This window comes from Haematobia irritans, chromosome 5 (assembly GCF_050003625.1).
Source record: "Haematobia irritans isolate KBUSLIRL chromosome 5, ASM5000362v1, whole genome shotgun sequence".
Lineage (NCBI taxonomy): Eukaryota > Metazoa > Arthropoda > Insecta > Diptera > Muscidae > Haematobia > Haematobia irritans.
The window spans coordinates 139,523,079-139,545,866 of record NC_134401.1 but is presented as its reverse complement, the minus strand read 5'-3'; the positions used below and the strand labels follow the sequence as shown (position 1 = coordinate 139,545,866).

The window sequence follows — 22,788 nt, the reverse complement described above, 5'->3', positions numbered from 1 at the left end:
ATTTCCATATTAAATAAATATCACCTCTCTAAAGTGTAAATATTTGTGACGATAATTTAAAAACAAAATCCATGTAAAAATTAAAATTCAAATACATATCGACAACATTCAATCAACCATTCATGATTATGATAAAAACAAACGACAATGACAATGATGGCAGGTAACAAGCAGAGAATATTCTGGCCGATTATCTTAATAACGATTCATGTTAGCCTCCCCGATCACCATCACCATATCTCCATCATTTTAAGGAGAACGATGAACATGATGATGAAGAACAAGAATACCGGTGAATTATAGATTGTCTTTGAGGTAAAAGAGGAATCAAAGTACCCGAACGACGAACAATATTGACGATGACGATGACTTGAAATCAATAACAAGACGACATGTGAACTGAACTGAAATTACGATGATGAATCACTTTTTCAAAAACGATTCCCTCTAACTGATTACAGAGAGACAGACACAAACGGATGGATGAAGAAGGCGAAAGATATGCATACATACATGCTGGCGCATATACATTGCTTATAAATGTATCTAGATACATTTTGTAGTGTACAGACATACATACACACATTTAGCCACTATTACTCGTGTCTCTTATTATTTATTATACAAACAGACAGTCAGTCAGAGCGAACGGATGGACAGACGGACAAATAAACTTACATTTTAAAAGCCTATGGCGGTTTGTCCTCTTGTACTCCGAATAAATGGTGAAGGGGGGGACAGAAGGCAACAGTAACACAGTAGTAGCGAAAAAACAGAGGTGAAACGGTTGTTGAGGGGGCCTTATATGGGAAGAATATTAGGTCTGGACATTCTGGTGGCAATTGTGTGGTAGAAATGAAGTGAGGAACCATCTTTTTAAGCCATTATTGTTTGATGCGTGCTGAGTGTTATGGTAAGTCATGTTGGAACGTCGTATGGTCTGCCGGTGAATTGTTTGCCTGCCACACTTGGTAGAGTAATACCAAAAATGGTAGATTTTTTTCTGTTTGGTTGAATTGTTTATGTTTTAGTAGATTTTGCAAAATATTCCTCTCCAACGAAGAAGTACATACAAATGTTCTATAGAAATAAAATTCTGACAAAATTTTCTATAGAATTAAAATTTTGACAAAATTTTCTACAGAAATAAAATTTTGACAAAATTTTCTATAGAAATACAATTTCGTTTTGTTTGTTATTGTTTGCTTCTCTTCAATCGTTATTGTTGTTTTTGATCTCAGCTTAAAGCCATGCATTGACTAAACTAAAAGTGTAGCTTAACCAACAGAGGAAAAGTATGCTTGTCAAATTTATTTGGGCAAAGCCCTAACCATCTTGCAGTCTATGCACGCAAAGAAAAAAAACGTTTGGAAAACGTGTACCGAAAACGTTTTTCTTTTGTTAGAGTTTTTTGAATTGCTTCGAAAAGTATACACTTTTATCACCAAAAAAATTCGTTTGTTACAAAATGTTAATTTTTAAAAAAAAAAATTATTTTTGAACCAAAAACACAGTCCATTTCGTTTATATCAAACACTGTTCTTTTCTGACTTTAGGTCTTTAATAAGACACATTTTACAGTTCAAAATTTAATATACTACAATGTAATGTTGAACATTTTTTCGGAATCTTCCTAATATAGAATAGAATATATGTAAAAAAAAAAAAAAACTTTGGTCGAAGCAGGGATCGAACCCACGACCCTTGGCATGCAAGTCAGACGTAGCAACCACTGCTCCATGGTGCCCAACTAAATGTATTTTTCTGTGAAATAAACTTTGTTTAATCGGCTCGTGGGCGCCGCAAGCTATGCTATATAAATATAACTTATATGGGTAATTGTCTATTGATGACAATAACGGCTACATAGCTCAGTGGGTAGTGTGTTGGCTTACAAATTGCATGGTCCGCGGTTCGATTCTCCGTCCAGGCGAAAGGTAAAAAAAAAAATTTAAAATTTATAAAATCGTATAATTTCTTCTACATTGTTTGTATTACAGAAAAAGGTGCTAAAGAACTAAAAAACTTCGTGGAAGTGAGGAAGATGTGAGGGAAAATGCAATTAGCCAGAAAAAATTTTTTTTCAGCTAGTCTTTATGAAATTGTTTTTACATCCTGGAAAAGAATAAACGTTTATCACAAAAAGTATATACTTTTCTTCCAAATACACTTCCTTTCAACGAAAAGCAAATGAGAAACGAACTTTGTTTGTCTAAAATTTCGTTTGGGAGGAAAGAATTATTTTTTTGCGTGTGAGGCTTTGCCCAAATAAATTTGACAAGCATACTTTTCCTCTGTTGGTTAAGCTACACTTGTAGTTTAGTCAATGCATGGCTTTAAGCTGAGATCAAACACAACAATAACGAAATAAAATTTTGACAAAATTTTGTATAGAAAAAAAATTTTGACAAAATTTTCCATAGAAACAAAATTTTGACAAAATTTTCCATAGAAATAAAATTTGGACAAAATTATCTATAGAATTAAAATTTTGACAAATTTTTCTACAGAATTAAAATTTTGACAAAATTTTCTATACAAATAAAATTTTGACAAAATTTTCTATGGAAATAAAATTTTGACAAAATTTTCTATGGAAATAAAATTTTGACAAAATTTTCTACAAAAATTTTGACTAAATTTTCTATAGAAATTAAATGTTGACAAAATTGTATATAGAAATAAAATGTTGGCAAAATTGTCTATAGAAATAAAATTTGGACAAATTTTTCCATAGAATTAAAATTTTGACAAAATGTTCTATAGAAATAAAATTTTGAGAAATTTTTCTATAGAATTAAAATGTTGACAAAATTTTCTATAGAATTATAATTTTGACAAAATTTTCTATAGAAATAAAATGTTGACAAAATTTTCTATAGAAATACAATTTTGACAAAATTTTCTATAGAAATAAAGTTTTGGCAAAATTTTCTATGGAAATAAAATTTTGACAAAATTTTCTATGGAAATAAAATTTTGACAAAATTTTCTACAAACATTTTCAAAAAAAAATTTTACAAAATTTTCTACAGAAATTAAATTTTCTAATAGAAATAAAATTTTGACAAAATTTTCTATAGAATTAAAATTTTGTCAAAATTTTCTATAGAAATAAAATTTTGACAAAATTTTCTATGGAAATAAAATTTTGACAAAATTTTCTATGGAAATAAAATTTTGACAAAATTTTCTACAAAAATTTTCTACAAAAATTTTGACAAAATTTTCTATAGAAATTAAATGTTGACAAAATTGTATATAGAAATAAAATTTTGACAAAATTTTCTACAAAAATTTAGACAAAATTGTCTATAGAAATAAAATTTGGACAAATTTTTCTATAGAATTAAAATTTTGACAAAATTGTCTATAGATATAAAATTTTGACAAAAGTGTCTATAGATATCAAATTTTGACAAAAATTTTCTATAGAAATAAAATTTTAACAAAATTTTCTATAGAAATAAAATTTTGACAAAATTTTCTATAGAAATAAAATTTTGACAAAATTTTCTATAGAAATAAAATTTTGACAAAATTTTCTATAGAAATAAAATTTTGACAAAATTTTCCATAGAAATAAAATTTGGACAAAATGTTCTATAGAAATAAAATTTTAACAAAATTTTCTATAGAAATTAAATGTTGACAAAATTGTCTATAGAAATAAATGTTTGACATTTTCTATAGAATTATAATTTTTTGAAAATTTTCTATAGAATTAAAATTTTGAGAAAATTTTCTATAGAATTAAAATTTTGACAAAATTTTCTATAGAAATAAAATTTTGACAAAATTTTCTATAGAAATAAAATTTTGGCAAAATTTTCTAGGAAATAAAATTTTGACAAAATTTTCGATAGAAATAAAATTTTGAGAAAATTTTCTATAGAATTAAAATTTTGAGAAAATTTTCTATAGAATTAAAATTTGACAAAATTTTCTATAGAAATAAAATGTTGACCAAATTTTCTATTGAAATAAAATTTTGACATTTTGTATAGAAATAAAATTTTGACAAAATTTTCTATAGAAACATAATTTTGCGAAATAAGACTTTTCAAAATTTTTGGTAGATTACTTTTGCAACCGTGTTGTCTGCCGAAGGCTTTGATAATTATCGGCGCCAAAACTCTTAACTTGGGTTAGGTTAGGATAGGGCTGCCACTATAGCCCGATATTTTTTAGACTCACTTAGACTATTTAGTCCATGACACTATATATGCAAGGCGTGCATGCTAACCATTGTACCACGGTGCCTCCAAAATTCTTAACATGCAACGACAATATTTTTGTACTGCGTCTCTCTCTCTCTCTCTCTCTTAAGGCCCCCATTTAGAAAACCTCATTGCAGCGCAACCTTCCCTTATGATAACATTCAAGCAAATCATATCGACAGACAGACAGCTATTCACATAAATCCAACAATAAACTGCGAACGATTTTAAACGAATAAAGCAGCGATGGATGAATGTGTAGAAATCATAAAAACGCAGCAAATTCAGTTTTCAAGCCATCACTCACTCCATCTATTCTTAAAGTGTGTGTCCGTCCACCGTCTTTGTTGGCTTTTTTCGTTTGGTATTTAGAATAAATAAAACGGAATAAAACAAAGTCATGAAGAGTAGAAACGGCAGCAGCAGCAATAAGTTATGATAATATGAAACAGGTAATTGAGAAAACAAAAAATCTCAGAAAAATATTAAACCACACCAAAAATAAATAACAAAAAAAAATTGAATGACATGTCTAAGCCATAAATTCATTGACTTTCACTTTGCATCTCTTCACTGGTGTTGGAGCAACACAAAATTATCATTAAATTCGTTTCTTTAACAATGTTTTTTTTTTTTGAGTTTAGTATTCCTTCATAAGGTCTGCTACCATAACTGATACTATCACGGAAATGAAATCTCACAAGTTAGTTACATATTATGACTCGTTAAGTATTTTCAGCATGGGCCAAGAAGATAATTGTTGGGGTAATTTGTTTTTCGTCTGTTATATCGTATTTAAAATAAATTCATGAAAGACATCACCTAATTTTTTTAAATATATTTTAGCTTTATAGTCAAGTTACAAAAACTGATAGAATTTAAGGAGGACTCTGGTAACATTGAAGATTTTTTTCAGATTTTTTTTATAATACGTTGACCTCAGTTCTACTGTTGTAAATTAATTTCAAATCAAAATTTTGATTCACTACTTGTTACTTTTGAATTGAGTACTCGTTACTATAATTAAAAATTATACAAACCAGCAACATTTTTCACCTTCTTTGAGGTGAAACCATATTTTGCTTCTTTTTCGTATCATTTTAACTGGCACAACGATTTTCTAAAACTTTAATTAATTATTTTCCGAGAAATCAAGGATTTTATTTACAATCCGCAAACTATTATAATTACGTTCCAAAATCGTGAACGTACGGTAACAAAATGAAACGGAAACGTTCACGAAAACTCACAATGGAATATTCACGTTTTCGTCCATGCGCGTTCACGATTTCATGAACGACTTTCGTTTTTCTTTGGCCATGCAAAAGTATTAAAATGTTCGTTAGACGTTCTTATGGCAATTCCGTCGATGGTGCAATCACACTGGCCACTCGTGCCAAAAATAATCTACCAAAATTTGAAGAAAATTTTAACAAAATCTACCAAATTTAAAAACAAAAATGTATTTTGAAATTTATGATCAAATTATTGTGGTTAGTATGACAAAAAAAAATATTTTTTCTTTTAAAGAAATGGTTTTTATTTTTTATTTAGCTGTTTATTTCAATATGTACAATATTATTTATTATGATCCTATTAGCGACAATTTTGTGGGTGTATATGGACTTTGATAGTATGACCGAAATTCCAAAAATTTTAAATTTTAAACATATTTAATATATAGTAAATTTTGTCAAAATTTAATTTCTTTTGTTAAAATTTCATTTCTTTAGAAAATTTTGTCAAAATTTTATATCTATAGAAAATTTTGTTAAAGTTTTATTTCTATAGAAACTTTTGTCCAAATTTTATTTCTGTAAAACATTTTGTCAACATTTTATTTCTATAGAAAATTTTGTCAAAATTTTATTTCTGTAGAAATTTTTGTCCAAATATTATTTCTATAGAAAATTTTGTCAAAAGTTTATTTTTATCGAAAATTTTGTCAAAATCTTATTTTTGTAGAAAATTTTGTCAATTTTTTTATATAAAATGTTGTAAAAAATGTTATTTCTATAGAAAATTTTATTTCTCTAGAAAATTTTTTAAAAAATTTTATTTCTATAGAAATTTTTGTTAAAAAATTTATTTCTGTAGAAAATTTTGTCAAAATTTTATTTCTATAGAAAATTTTATCAAAATTTTATTTCTATAGAAAATTTTGTCAAAATTTTATTTCTATAGAAAATTTTGTCAATATTTTATTTCTATAGAAAATTTTTTAAAAATGTTATTTCTATAGAAAATGTTATTTCTATACAAAATTTTGTAAAAAATTTTATTTCTATAAAAAATTTTGTCAAAATTTTATTTCTGTAGAAAATGTTATCAAAATTTTATTTCTATAGAAAATTTTGTCAACATTTTATTTCTATAGAAAATTTTGTCAAAATTTTATTTCTATAGAAAGTTTTGTCAAAATTTTGTTTTTATGGAAAATTTTGCCAAAAATTTATTTCTATAGAAAATTTTGTCAACATTTTATTTCTATAGAAAATTTTGTCAACATTTTATTTTTATAGAAAATTTTGCAAAAAAATGTTATTTCTATAGAAAATTTTATTTCTACACAAAATTTAGTAAAAAATGTTATTGCTATAGAAACTTTTGTAAAAAATTTTATTTCTGTAGAAAATTTTGTCAAAATTTTATTTCTATAGAAAATTTTGTCAAAATTTTATTTCTATAGAAAATTTTTTCAAAATTTTATTTCTATAGAAAATTTTGTTAAAATTTTATTTCCATAGAAAATTTTGTCAAAATTTTATTTCTATAGAAAATTTTGTCAAAATTTTATTTCTATAGAAAAGTTTGTCAAAATTTGAATTCTACAGAAAATTTTGTCAAAATTTTATTTCTATAGAAAATTTTGTCAAAATTTTATTTCTATAGAAAATTTTGTCAAAATTTTATCTATAGAAAATTTTGTCAAAATTTTATTTCTATAGAAAATTTTGTCAAAATTTTATTTCTATAGAAAATTTTGTTAAAATTTTATTTCCATAGAAAATTTTGTCAAAATTTTATTTCTATAGAAAATTTTGTCAAAATTTTATTTCTATAGAAAAGTTTGTCAAAATTTGAATTCTACAGAAAATTTTGTCAAAATTTTATTTCTATAGAAAATTTTATCAAAATTTTATTTCTATAGAAAATTTTGTCAAAATTTTATTTCTATAGAAAATTTTGTCAATATTTTATTTCTATAGAAAATTTTGTAAAAATGTTATTTCTATAGAAAATGTTATTTCTATACAAAATTTTGTAAAAAATTTTATTTCTATAAAAAATTTTGTCAAAATTTTATTTCTGTAGAAAATGCTATCAAAATTTTATTTCTATAGAAAATTTTGTCAACATTTTATTTCTATAGAAAATTTTGTCAAAATTTTATTTCTATAGAAAGTTTTGTCAAAATTTTGTTTTTATGGAAAATTTTGCCAAAAATTTATTTCTATAGAAAATTTTGTCAACATTTTATTCCTATAGAAAATTTTGTCAACATTTTATTTTTATAGAAAATTTTGTAAAAAATGTTATTTCTATAGAAAATTTTATTTCTACACAAAATTTAGTAAAAAATTTTATTTCTGTAGAAAATTTTGTCAAAATTTTATTTCTATAGAAAATTTTGTCAAAATTTTATTTCTATAGAAAATGTTGTCAAAATTTTATCTATAGAAAATTTTGTCAAAATTTTATTTCTATAGAAAATTTTGTCAAAATTTTATTTCTATAGAATATTTTGTTAAAATTTTATTTCCATAGAAAATTTTGTCAAAATTTTATTTCTATAGAAAATTTTGTCAAAATTTTATTTCTATAGAAAAGTTTGTCAAAATTTGAATTCTACAGAAAATTTTGTCAAAATTTTATTTCTATAGAAAATTTTGTCAAAATTTTATTTCTATAGAATATTTTGTCAAAATTTTATTTCTATAGAAAATGTTGTCAAAATTTTATTTCTATAGAAAATTTTGTCAAAATTTTATTTCTATAGAAAACTAGCGTAACCCGGCCCGCTTCGCTGCGCCTTCCGAAGCATATTTGGAGGAATATTTTGCGTTAACTTAGTCAACTATATCCTTCGTGCTGAAAACAAATTCGAAAAGATTTGAATTCTTTTAAACAAATCGGATTACTTGATTTTTCGTTTATAGGTACAAATACGGCGGGAGAGGGTGTACCTTCTTCTATATTTCTTGTGAATTTTAAGTGTGGTTTGTCAAGGAAAGGTATCCTTCTCCTCAACATATCTGAAAATTAAGCACTATATTATAATAACATACTAAGAATTACTGTTTCCCATCCAATAAATCGGAAAAAGCAAAAATAGTAAAAAATTTTACCACATTAACATTTGCTAAAATGTTGGAAAATGATGCATCCTCTACGGTGGCTGCCAATTTCATGTAAATTTAAGTTCTTTACTAAAAAGAAGTCTGGCAGAAGCCTGTGCAAAAATCATAAAATTATGTACCGAGTTCCCATTCACGGACAACCCACTACTTTTAATTTAAGAAAAAAACGGACAAAAGGGAACCCTACCCCCACCTTCGCTTCACTCCGACCTGATATCGGACTATCACGTACCCTATATTAATTTCGCAACTACTCAATGGTCCCTATAAATTCTATCGAAGTAAATCGACAAAGTTTATTTCAATTTTCCTCTTCCCCAACCTGATATCGAAAAATCATATACTAATTTAAAAATCATGTATAAATTTAATCACCTCCTCCCACGTTCCCTGTAAAGTTCAAGTAGATCGGAGATGTTTAAATTTTGCTCTATTGTTTTAAAGGGACGTCACTTTCCCCGATACAATATCGACAAACACCGTAGTGAATAGCACCCCTAACCTTCCCTGAAAATTCTTGAAACTTTCCTTCAAGTGTGTGGCAAGGAAGGTTGCCTCTTCGTTCATAACCTTCCCCCACTGCCTATGTAAATTTCAAGAAAACTTAAGAATTGTTGTTCTTTTTGCAGTTTTAGAGGAGGACCTCCTCCCCGACTAAATATCGAAAAGTGATGTAGCTTATCTTTTGTAAACGTCCCAGAAAATGTCAAGCAAATTATAAGCCTAAAGGGTCGGCCTCTCTTCCGTCCAAATATCACAAAATCAGGTATCAACTATTAACATCGTAGCCTCTCCCCAGTCCTCTGTAAATTTCAAGTAACTCGGTAAAGTTTCATTGTTTCTCTGTATGTACTTAAGAGAAGCGGATGTCTCCCTATGCCCTTCTATTTTTATTAAAAAATCGAGAACCTGATATAAATTTCATAACCCATTTTTTCCGTAAAATTTCAGTCGGGGGAGTTTAGTTTTGTTTGTACTTTCAAACAAAAAAATTCGGGCAAAGGGGTGGTCCCCCTCCCCGACCAAATATCGAAAAATAATGTAGCGGATTTTTGTCTAGATGCCAACCCTAACATTCAATGAAAATTTCAAGCAAAACGCATAATTTTGTTCCAAGTTTCAAAAAGTAGGGCAAGGGGGAGGTCCCCCTCCCCATCCACATATGAAATCATCGGGTACCCCATATTAATTCCATAACCTCGCCACATGTTCTCTGTAAATCTCAGATAATTTAGAAAATTTTAGTTTTTTCACTGTACTTAAAAAAAAGTCGAACAAAGGGGAGGCCCCCCTCCGTCACCAAATATCGAAATAAAAAGTAGCGGATCTTTGTCTAGATGCTAACCCCAATCTTCAATGAAAATTTCAAGCAAATCGGTCAACTTTGGTCCAATTTTCAAAAAGTCCGACGAAGGGGAGGTCCCCCTCCGCGACCAGGTGTCAAAAAATGGTACCCTATTTTCACCACATGAACGCCCCCTAGATCTCTGAAAGTTTCAAGTAAATCGGTTCAGCCGTTTCGGAGCCAACTCGGAACATACAAACAAACAAACAAACATAGGTTGAATTTTATATATATAGATTTTGTCAAAATTTTATTTCTATAGAAAATTTTGTCAAAATGTGAATTCTAAAGAAAATTTTGTCAAAATTTTATTGCTATAGAACAATGATGTACCTCTTATTTGGATAGGTATATTTTGCAAAATCTACCAAAACATCAAGAATTCTACCAATCTACCGATTAGTAAAAAATCTACCATTTTTGGTAGAATTCTACCAAAAATGCAATGCGCTAATGCGACTGGTTAGCGCGTATGGTGCAGGCAATCCAGGTTCGAGTTACGTAAATTCGTAACCATTGCGTTTTAAGATCATGAGCGCTGGTTGTTGTTTTGACAACGCACGCAGAGAAGGAATATGATCACCTCAAACATGTTTCAGGATGGTATTTTTGTATGGTGACCATGTAACATTTTTGTCACTAAAATGTTATTTTCTCGTCAAATATAACCTGCTTGCCGAAATCAGATACATGATTTCCGAGAAAATAACATGGTTGCGAAAACCATGTTACATATTCACCACCCAAAAATAACATTTTGCTCTTAAAACATGTTTGAGGTGAACATATTCCTTTTCTGGGTGCGCATTCTGTCATTTTATCGTTGCCAGATTTTACTTGTCCTAGAGTGGCTAAACTTGTCCAATTAAAATTTTAATTGAATTTTGAAAAATATTCAAATAAAAATTTAATTGATTAATTAAAATAAAAATCAATCACGAAAAATAATTGTATCAATATATTTTTCAATTGATTATAAATTAATTGAATCAATTAATTTCGTCATGGAAGACAAAAAATATTTTTCGGTGTACTTGTTAACTGAAGCCTTTATTTAAGGTTAATGTATACAGTTATAAACTTACCATAACATGTGCCATATGTAAAACTCCTACAATTTCCTAATTATTTTGGTGAATGCATTTCACAATGCTTTGAATGAAAAGGACATTTAAAATTGATTTAATTTTACTTCACATTTTCGTTAATAAAAACGACGTCAACAACTAAAGACAAACACAACCAAACACTGAAGCTACCCATGCATCCATTCCGGGGATTCATATATCCAGTACGAGTCATACACAAACCACATGCACACAATGCGATTTTGAATGCCTCCAGGGCACACACCAAATTACATCCTTTTTAAATAAAAATAAAAAAATAAAAAAATAAAAAAACGCAAAAAAAAACAAAAACAAAATGAACCAGAACCATAGCAGAGCATGATGGATAAAGGAGGCGAAGACACAAAACGAAAAGGAAAGAAAGGCAAAAGAAATGAGATATCGGGCAAAGGTCCCTTGGAGACCATTAAATGGTATCAACAAAAGTAGCAGCAGCAGCAAGTAGCGCAGCACAGTACAAAACCAACAACAAAAACCATATGAGAGAGAAAACGAATATAAATATGAGAACACTTAAATGGAAACAGATACACACTCGTACACACATTCACTAGCGTACAATCTCGTATACATACTTTCACACACACACAATGCAGATACATTTATAAGAACAAGGATATACAACAATAACAATAGGAGTGAGAAACAGGGCCAGGACGGACACACTGTAAAACGGACAATGGTAATATATTGTGGATTGGTTTCGCGTCAATGTTGTCAACTGTATATCGAAAGCAATGTTCAGTAGATTGCGTTTATTTTGATGACGTTTTTGTAGAATAATCATCTTCTTTTTAAATTAAATACTAGCAGAATGCGGTTCGCTTCGCTGTGCCTTCCTTATTTATTTAAATGTGAAAGGCTCTGTGTTATTTCAAGACATCGCATTTACTGAGAGAGGTAAAATAATAATTTAATTGTTCACACAAATTAAAACGGACGCATATCAAGCTATTGAAAAGAATAATAATAATAAATGTAAAGTAATTAATTTGGACGAAGAACCAGCCTACATTGTTTTGCACTGAAAAAAATATTCTCGTGAGACTAAAGATTTCACGACCTTAAAATACGAATGCAAATTTTGCCTAGTATAGAAGACGCATTTCTCTGTAATAAAGTTTTCTTTATTGTCCAAAAGTCGATAAACTTTTTTAATGAAGTCGTTTTGTCCTTATAGTCATTAGCGTAGCTAGACAATTTTCCTATGGGGGGCTAGCTAAAAATGTATAGACTGAACTTATAGGTTCAATTAATGTTTTATTATTTTCGAAGCTAAAGGCTGGCGTAACTCGGTTTGACTCAGCGACGAGCGGCACGTGTTATCATCGTTTAATCGGGCTCAAATTTTGGCTATCCCAATGACTGAAAAGGGGATTCCTTTTTTTATTAAAAAAATAGAAAATCGTAAAGGGTGATACGGTCAAAATTTGGTCAAGGGAAAACGCGTGTAAATCGGTGAAATCGTTTATTTAAAAAATCAAATTAAATTTCTTTTTCAAGTTCAATTAGTATAAAATTCAGGAAAAATATTCAGTTAGGCTTTCGCTTTTCCAAATTGCCGAATTGCCGGGCCTCACGCTTGACACCTGCCATCAGATTTTTACAGCCACCTTGTCCACCTTCTTCGCCGCAGAAAGCCAGTTTGCCTTGAACTGCTGCTCGTCCTTAGCAGTTTTTTTGGTCTTCTTTAGGTTCCGCTTGACAATAGCCCAGTATTTCTCAATTGGGCGGAGCTCTGGCGTGTTGGGAGGGTTCTTGTCCTTGGGAACCACCTGCACGTTGTTGGCGGCGTACCACTCCATGGCCTTTTTACCGTAATGGCAAGATGCCAAATCCGGCCAAAACAGTACGGAACAACCATGTTTCTTCAGGAAAGGCAGCAGACGTTTATTCAAACACTCTTTCACGTAAATTTCTTGGTTGACAGTCCCGGAAGCTATGAAAATGCTGCTTTTCAAGCCACAGGTACAGATGGCTAAACCAGATATTTCTTTGCGAACTTTGACAGTTTTATGTGCTTGAAAATATGTGCTACCTTTCCCCTTCCTTTTGCCGTATAAAACTCCTGTCCCGGAAGCTGCTTGTAGTCGGCTTTGACGTAGGTTTCGTCGTCCATTACCACGCAGTCAAACTTCGTCAGCATTGTCGTGTACAGCCTGCGGGATCGCGCTTTGGCCGTCGTATTTTGTTTATCATCGCGATTTGGAGTCACTACCTTCTTGTAAGTCGATAGTCCGGCTCGTTTTTTGGCTCGATGCACGGTTGTAGACGATACACCCAGCTTATTTGCGGCATCTCGGAGAGAGAGGTTAGGGTTTCGCTTGAAACTACCGGCAACTCTCTTTGTCGTCTCAGCGGCTTCCGGTTTTCGATTTCCCCCCGATCCAGACTTCCTGGCTGTCGACAAACGTTCCCCAAACACTTAAATTACATTTGTAACGGTTGATTTGGCAACTTTTAGCGATTTCGCCAGCTTTGCGTGCGAGTAGATCGGATTTTCGCTATGCGCGAGCAAAATTTTGATACGCTGCTCTTCTTGCTTGGACGGCATTTTGACAACTGAAGAGTGAATTCCAAAATCAAAATAGGAGCAACATTCTACACACACACCTTCAAAATGAGGGATGTTCAGGTTTTTTAAATGCAAAATTGAAAGAAATACGTCAAGTTTATATTGACCAAATTTTGACCGTATCACCCTTTAAATAGGGATTCAAATTCTGGGGGGGGGGGGGTCTAAGCCACCTCCCCAGAGGCCCTCCTACGCTTATGCTTATAGTTAAGTGATTCGACTTGAACAATGGATAATTGTCCATTGATGACATAAGTTATATTTATATAGCATAGCTTGCGGCGCTCACGAGCTAATTAAACAAACTTTTTTTTAACAGAAATATACATTTAGTTGGGCACCGTGGAGCAGTGGTTGCTACGTCCGCCTTGCATGCAGTGCTGCCGCTACTACTTCAATCGAAGTATTTTGCTTCATTTTCAGAAAATTTACTTCGTCACTCCTTCTTCCAAAAATCTTCTTCGCTTTTTGTTCTGCTTCAAATTTTTAAATTTTTCCCGATATTACCTAATTGTTTGTCCTATTCCTTTAATTACGATGAACATAGCGGTTTTAATCATTGAATTATTAACCGATGTGGACCAATTTTTGCATAGTTGTTAGAGACCATATACTTACACCATGTACTAAATTTCAGCCGGATCGGATGAAATTTGGTTCTCTTAGAGGCTCCGCAAGCCAAATCGGGGGATCAGTTTATATGGGGGCTATATATAATTATGGACCGATGTGGTGGCCCATTTGCAATACCATCCGACCTACATCAATAACAACTACTTGTTCCAAGTTTCAAGTCGATAGCTTCTTTCGTTCGGAAGTTAGCGTGATTTCAACAGATGGACGGACATGCTCAGATCGACTCAGAATTTCACCACGACCCAGAATATATATACTTTATGGGGTCTTAGAGCAATATTTCGATGTGTTACAAACGGAATGACAAAGTTAATATACCCCCAACCTATGGTGGAGGGTTTAATAAAATGAATTCTATTGTTTTGTTTTCAAAAATGTATGCTACTTCAATTTTATTCAATCTACTCCACTTTTTTCCAAAATCTACTCAATTTTTCACTAGCGACAGCACTGCTTGCATGCCAAGGGTGGTGGGTTCGATTCCTGCTTCGACCGAACACCAAAAAGTTTTTTTTTGTTTTTTTTTTTACATATATTCCAGATATGTTCGGAAGATTCCGAAAAGGTTTTCAACATTACATACTACTATATTATACATACTACTATACTATATAATATAGACCTAAAAAAATTGACTTACTTTTTGACTAAGAAAACCATTTAAGTTAGCATCACTGCATCATATGGCTGTGGCTGATGGTCAAACTGCAATCGTCGTAAGAATGTTGTACCAACATCCAATATCACATTTACACTTCCCCGCTCACACACACACACACTCGGTCACATTCTGGCTACAAGAAGACATTTCACATTCAGCAGTTTTTGAATATCGCGCAGATACCATTCACTTCGACTTAACTCTTTCTGCGTCTTTGGCATTGTACTTGGCATTTTCTTATTTCAATTCCCTCGCCCCTGTTTTGTATCACCTTTATGCTGTATTACTCCTTAACATCTCCCCGTGGCCTTTACATTATGTTATTGAAAGAGTTCTGAGATATAGGCAGTTGGGTTGTTTGTAACCGTTTTGCCACAAAATTGTCTGTCCTTCTTGTCATATACCCATAGTCTTCTCCTACATTTACAGATAATCTCTCTGAGACATTTTACATCTCTTATTTCGTGATGATGTTGTTGCCGCATACGAAATTTGCTTAAGCTGGGAAAATTTCAATTCAACTCAACTCCTATTTAAAATCCATAACAGTTCAAAGATAGCAACCAATCTAAGTTAGTTTGGGACGACATCAAAATTTGCTTGGGAAAATTATGCAAAGAAAAAGGGGGAGTGAGTTTAGGTTTCAGTATTCTTTTGTTTCCAACTAAAATGGACATAGCCAACGACATAGCGATTTTGATGGTGATGATAGATTTTCTTCGTTCGTGTGTATTGTTAGCCACTCGTCAAGTTTTGTTGCTCAGGCGTCTTTTTGGATATTTTCAGTCGAAGAAAATTGGCTTTACGATGTGTGTCATCTCAAACACACACACACATATATTGTTGTAGTGTGTTACTGTGTGGGTTTTACAGATGTATAAAAGCGTGCGAGTCCATGTTTCTAATCTAGATAACCTTTGATAATATTTCAAATGCCCAGTTTTGATGATTGTCTAGTTATAGAGCAAACTGGCAGCCAACGTGGGACACCAAATTAAAATTAATTTTGAACCAAATATCTATAGTTATCATTGATTTATTTGTCTTATAAGTGCACTTATTTACTTCTATTCCTAAAGTAATTGTAGTTTTTTGTTCTTTGCAGGTAAAATTGCGGAATCAATCGTCTCCTTTAATCTAAGGTAATCAAATTTAAATTCTACTACATAGACGACTGCAAACGACACTCAACATACGAATCAAAAACATGATTGAAAGCATAATTTAATATAATATTGCCAATAATTATCGATAGGGTCATTGACATTTCCATATTGGTTTTAAGTAGTCAAAAGATGACTGGACAGACCTAGCATCTTTCAAGGATTTGAATGTCACGAATGACAATCAGTCTCTTTGGACAATCTTAAGGTAGGTCTCCTTAGACAAGTTAGTAGTCTCGCCAAAGGTATCTCGCTAGATGACCAGAAAAAATTTCGCTAAACGTATCGGAGGGACTCTCAATCGACGCTTGGATGTCTCTAAACGACAGAAAAACACGATTTCAGAATGAGTTTCGCTAGACTGGACGACTAGAGCGATATATCGTTAGGCCTATAAAAATATGTACGTATCTTCAAAAAAGTGGAATGAATTCTGGTTAGACAACTTGGAGTCTCCATTAACGACATAAAAATTATTGTGGCAAATTCGTCTCTCTAAAGGGTGATACGGTCAAAATTTGGCCAAGGGAAAACGCGTGTAAATCGGCGAAATCGTTTATTTAAAAAATCAAATTAAATTTCTTTTTCAAGTTCAATTAGTATAAAATTCAGGAAAAATATTCTGTTAGGCTTTCGCTTTTCCAAATCCGAATTGCCGGGCCTCACGCTTGACACCTGCGATCAGATTTTGTACAGCCACCTTGTCCACCTTTTTCGCCGCAGAAAGCCAGTTTGCCTTGAACTGCTGCTCGTCCTTAGCAGTTTTTTTTTGGTCTTCTTTAGGTTCAGCTTGACAATAGCCCAGTATTTCTCAATTGGGCGGATCTCTGGCGTGTAGGGAGGGTTCTTGACCTTGGGAACCATCTGCACGTTGTTGGCGGCGTACCACTCCATGGCGTTTTTACCGTAATGGCAAGATGCCAAATCCGGCCAAAACAGTACGGAACAACCGAGTTTTCAAACACTCCGTTTTTTCAAACACTCTTTCACGTAAATTTCTTGGTTGACAGTCCCGGAAGCTATGAAAATGCTACTTTTCAAGCCACAGGTACAGATGGCATGCCAAACCAGATATTTCTTTGCGAACTTTGACAGTTTTATGTCCTTGAAAATATCTGCTACCTTTCCCCTTCCTTTTTCCGTATAAAACTCCTGTCCCGGAAGCTGCATGTAGTCGGCTTTGACGTAGGTTTCGTCGTCCATTACCACGCAATCAAACTTCGTCAGCATCGTCGTGTACAGCCTCCGGGATCGCGCTTTGGCCGTCGTATTTTGTTTATCATCGCGATTTGGAGTCACTACCTTCTTGTAAGTCGATAGTCCGGCTCGTTTTTTGGCTCGATGCACGGTTGTAGGCGATACACCCAGCTTATTTGCGGCATCTCGGAGAGAGAGGTTAGGGTTTCGCTTGAAACTACCGGCAACTCTCTTTGTCGTCTCAGCGGCTTCCGGTTTTCGATTGCCCCCCGATCCAGACTTCCTGGCTGTCGACAAACGTTCCCCAAACACTTTAATTACATTTGTGACGGTTGATATGACAACTTTTAGCGATTTTGCCAGCTTTGCGTGCGAGTAGCCCGGATGTTCGCGATGCGCGAGCAAAATTTTGATACGCTGCTCTTCTTGCTTGGACGGCATTTTGACAACTGAGGAGTGAATTCCAAAATCAAAATAGGAGCAACATTCTACACACACACACCTTCAAAAAGAGGGGTGTTCAGGTTTTTTAAATGCAAAATTGAAAGAAATACGTCAAGTTTATATTGACCAAATTTTGACCGTATCACCCTTTATATGACAGGGGAGAGTTCTCCGCATATGACTGCGAAGGTTTCGCTCTGTTCCGTAGAAAGTTTCGCTGGGTGGTTAGACGACTGCGAAGAAAATCAATAAACGATTCAAAAGGATGTTCGACAGACGACCGTGCTGACTCTTGAAAAAGAGTCTTGTCAGAGTTGGTAGAGAAACCATTCTAGATATGATGCCTCCCTAAAGACAATTTGAAAGGAACAAGTGGAGGTGAGAAACAGTGAGAGATGACGCTAGGCAAAGGTAACTCTGAGAAAGTTAACCCCTGTAAATGATTAGTGACTGAGATTGGAACTTAGAGTGTCAAGGAATTATGACCTAAAGTTTTCTACAGACGATTGTAGTAGAGTCTCACGGAACGCCAAGGAAGAAGTCTCCCAACACGACTGTGAAGGAATCACTCAACATGAAGTTAAAGCAGTCTTGCTAAACTACTTTCAAGACGTCTCTCTCTCTCTCTCTCTCTCACAAGAGTAGAAAGAGGATCTCTAGAAGGCTGTGAAGGAGTCTCGCCAGGCGATTAGTAATGACACTCCCTGCGGATGTGAAGCAATCTCACTAAACAATTTTCAACGGGTTTCCAACTACACCTGCGAAGAGGTCTCGCTGGACGGATGGGTAGGAGTCTCTCCAAATGACTGGACAGAGCCGGCTATAAAAATATAAGAAATCTTCCTAGATGAGTCTCACTAGATTATGTGAAGGAACCTTTTAGACATGTTCTTTACGACTATGAAGGAGTTGTCTAAGCGTTTGGGAAGAATTCTTGTTATATTGCTTGGAAGAGTCTCGGTAGACAACTGATAGATTTCTCTCTAGACAAATGGAAAGAGGTAGGTGTTCTGTCGACTTTGAACGAGTGTCACTAGACGACTGCGAAGGAGTTTCGCTTGAGTACTGTGAAGGTGTCTTTCTATGTAACTGAGAATAAGGCGATTGGGAAGAGTTTTGGTAGGCGAGTGTAAGTTTTTCGCTAATTGTCTGTGGCGAAAACTCTCTAAAAATGGACGAATGAAAGTAATTGCACTACCCGGCTGTGACGGAATCTCTCTAAAAAGTTTGAAAGCGTTTCTCTTGACTACTTTAAAGGAGTATAGACGACAAGAACGAGTCTCGATAGGCGACTGGGAAGAAATATCGCTACACGACCGGGAAGGTGCCTTGAAACACGTCAAGTAAGAGTCTCGATAGACGTCTCGAAAGAGATTTGCTAGACTAGTAGAAGTAGTTTCACTAGACGGCTGTTACGTAATCTCTCTAAAAATGTTTGAAAGAGTCTCGATAGGCGAAAAGAATGATTATCGATAGGCGACTGGAAAGAAGTTTTGCTATTCAACTGGGAAAGTGCCTTGCATGATGGAAAGATTACAAGAAAGAGAATCGACAGACGACTGCGAAGAAGTCTCGCTACGCGACTGGGAATATGTCTAGCAAGACGATATGAAAGAGTCTCGATAGGGGTCTCAAAAGAGATTTGCTAGACGAGAGGAAGTAGTATCACTAGACGTCAGCTATGGAATCTCTCCAAAACTGTTTGAAGGAGTCACACGCAGATAAGGAATATGATCACCTCAAACATGTTTCAAGAGCAAAATGTTATTTTTGGATGGTGACCATGTAACATGTTTGTCGCAAAAATGTTATTTTCTCGCCAAACATAACATGATTTCCGAAAACATATACATAATTTCTGAGAAAATAACATGATTGCGGTGAACATGTTACATGGTCACCATCCAAAAATAATATTTTGCTCTTGAAACATGTTTGAGGTGATCATATTCCTTCTCTGGGTGCACGGAAGTGTTGCTACTCAACTGGGAAGGTAACTTGCAAGATGACATGAAAGAGTATCGATAGACGACTCGATTTGCTAGACTAGTAGAAGTAGTTTCACTAGACGGCTGTTACGGTATCTCTCTACAAATGTTTGAAATAAACTCGTAATGACTGGGAACAGTCTTGTTATTCAACTCGAAAGGTTCCTTGCAAGGTGACAAGAAAGGGTCTCGATAGACGACTCGAAAGAAGTTTGCTAGACTGTTAGGAAATCTCTCTACAAAAGTTTGAAGGAGTCTCGCAAGACTACAAAAAGAGACGACTCAAAATAGATTTGCTAGACTAGTAGAAGTAGTTTCACTAGACGGCCGTTACGGATTTCTCTATAAATGATTGAAGGAATCTCGGAAGACGACAAGAAAGTCACGTTAGGCGACTGGAAAGAAGTCTTGCTATTCCATTGGGAAGGTGGCATGCAAGGTAACAAGAAAGAGTTTCGATAAAGGTCTCAAAAGAGATTTGCCCGGAATGGAATCTCTCCAAAATTGTTTGAAGGAGTCACGGAAGTCTTGCTACACAACTGGGAAGGTACCTTGCAAGATGACATGAAAGAGTATCGATAGACGACTCGAAATAGATTTGCGAGACTAGTAGAAGTAGTTTCACTTGACGGTTGTTACGGAATCTCTCTAAAAATGTTTGAAAGAATTTGTCTTGATGAATTTGAAGGGTCTCTATAGACGAAAGCGAAGAAGTTTCGCAGGACGAATGAGCCTCACTAGAGGATTAGAAATGTGTCTCGATAGATGAGTACAAATACGTCTCAATAGATTATTTCCCGCTGCCTGGCATAGAAAGGCATGGGAAGGAGCTGCCTGGACTCCTGGAAGGAGACTCATTAGAGAAATATAAAAAAAATCGCTTAGATTTTTGAAAGAGTATTGCTTAGACAATTGAAAAGAACCATCTTTAACGTCCATTAATAGGAAACAAGTAAGAGTTTGGTTATAAGAAAGGGTGGAATTCATTTCGGGGGATCAGGAAGATGTTGCCTAACACTATTCATTTAGCTTTTCAGTCTCGTTAACTCGAGAAGAATTGTTTAAAGAAACATGCCACTTTTCTACCGAGAAGCTGTGGTCAATGATTGTAAAAAATTGGGAAAGAAATGGGGCATTTATTTTTCTTAACAAACTAGGAGTTTCGTTTTGTTTCTATCTTTACCATCTGAGTTTCCAAAATCAACATCGAAGTGTATGTGATTTATTATTGTTTCATGTCACCATAAACCATAAATGTATCTATCGGTCCTCCATTCAATACCAAATATTTTTTTTCTCAGTTCTTATAAGCTAACATCTGATCACTAGGGATACATGTGTATTTTTTCAACTGGCCAGGATTGTACAATGCCTGCATTTATGCCTTTTGTTAGCCAAATTGTTCGCGTAAGCCTTTCACAGAGTAACAATAACCTTAAGTAATAAAATTATCCATTTCGTTGGGGATGATATTGTTGGTGATTGCATGGGGTTGGTAGTTTTCGCATTTATCTTCACCGGGGACATTACTCAAAACCCAATGCCAATGTCTATCCATATGTATATCTTTCTATCAATCGATTCTTCCCGAAAAAAAAACACACACATACAAAAATTATGATGGAAAATGCATATCATTTTTGTTGCCATCAATCTTGGAATGGAAGCATATACACGGTGGCCACTACCACCTTCACCAGAAAAACATAGGGTGGAAACCTTTGCTGTTGCTGTTGCTGCTGATACCACCACCATCCTTAATGTCCATAGATTTTCGCTTGGTTTTCGTTGTCTTTCGCCTTCCCGCAGTGGTTGTAGTTGCTTTTAAGTTCAAGTGGCTGTGAAGGGGCTATGGAGCCCAATTGGCTATGGGTGTGTGAGTGTAATATTTGATTTGTTGCCTGTTGTTTGGTGGCTTTGCCTTGTCCACTACCAACAGAGAATTTCGAATTGTATTTTGTCCATTACCTTGCATAGATATAGATGGATGGGGACTGCTGCGATGGTTTTGGTGGTAGAGAATCGGCAGTGGCGATTTGTTGTGGGACCAAGTATTGTTGACTTGGTTCGTTCGTTTGATGCACTTCGTTCAGCTTCGACTACCATTTGGCGGCCAATATCCCCATTACTCTGCGACTATAGCAAGGGGTGAAGATATGCTATGTTTGTTTGGTTATAAAATGCGAGTTTTGATTTTGTCCATATCTTTGAGTAAATGATTGCGCCGCCAACTGATGTGGCCAGGAACAGAACTTCATCTGCTTTGCCAATATTGAGCGTTTTGTGCTTCTTGTCTACTCCTCGTCCTCCTCCTCCTCTTTGGTGATTGTTACCATGTCTCCGATGATGCAGTCTGCTATCATTGAGGGCCAATACGAATGCAATGGTTACCAATGCAGCCACTGATGACTATGGCCATGATGAAAATGCATTTAATAGCGGATATCTCGTTGTATTGACTGGTTTGCTGTGAATTGCCTTGGATGTATGCAAAAAATGAAAGTACTTCCAAGTAGAGCTGGGCCAATCCTAGATGCGGCGATATAGTTTCACAATTCACAAAGTGATTTTTGGTTTCCCCAGCACTGTGTTTTCCCTGTGTCCCTCGTGCATTTGTTGCGCTTGTTTCTTACTTCTTTGCCTTACTCCTGACCAAATACCCATCTTTTGAAATGCATCTCTTTGTCTATTTCCAGGGTTATTGACTTCTCGCCTTAGTCTTATTATAAAGGGATGTGTGAATATCTCCTAAGTACATATGTGTCATGCTCTTACAGGCATAAGCATAATTATAAACTTATGTCTAAACTTAAATTAATTTTAATTGAAATTATGACAATATCATCATCATCGTTGTACTTCCGAAATGTCTGTGTAATGTAAATTGAATTAAATGTTTATATGGGTTTGCCATGCAAAGCAAAAAACCAGAAAACACAGTCTGGAATTGCAGTTGATTATAGTGGTGGTTTGAATTCATGCAAAAAGAATTTTATTTCTATGCACTGCCATAAGAGTATAAATTAGGATTATGAAGATGAAAAACACGTGCTGGGTGTAAAACTAAT

The 22,788-nt window shown here is 33.6% G+C and overlaps 1 protein-coding gene across 4 annotated transcripts in view; it reads left to right on the top strand.

Annotated features, from left to right (window-relative positions):
- Positions 1–22,788, top strand: part of tou (bromodomain adjacent to zinc finger domain 2B toutatis) — a 255,805-nt gene that overhangs the window by 160,365 nt on the left and 72,652 nt on the right. The window contains exon 1 of one of the 4 annotated variants that reach the window (XM_075313310.1): positions 16,052–16,070. The exons of the other annotated variants lie outside the window; for them this stretch is intronic. The gene's annotated coding sequence lies outside the window, so the exon portion shown is untranslated. Of the gene's footprint in view, positions 1–16,051; positions 16,071–22,788 lie in introns of those variants that run through there. 4 annotated transcript variants of the gene reach the window in all.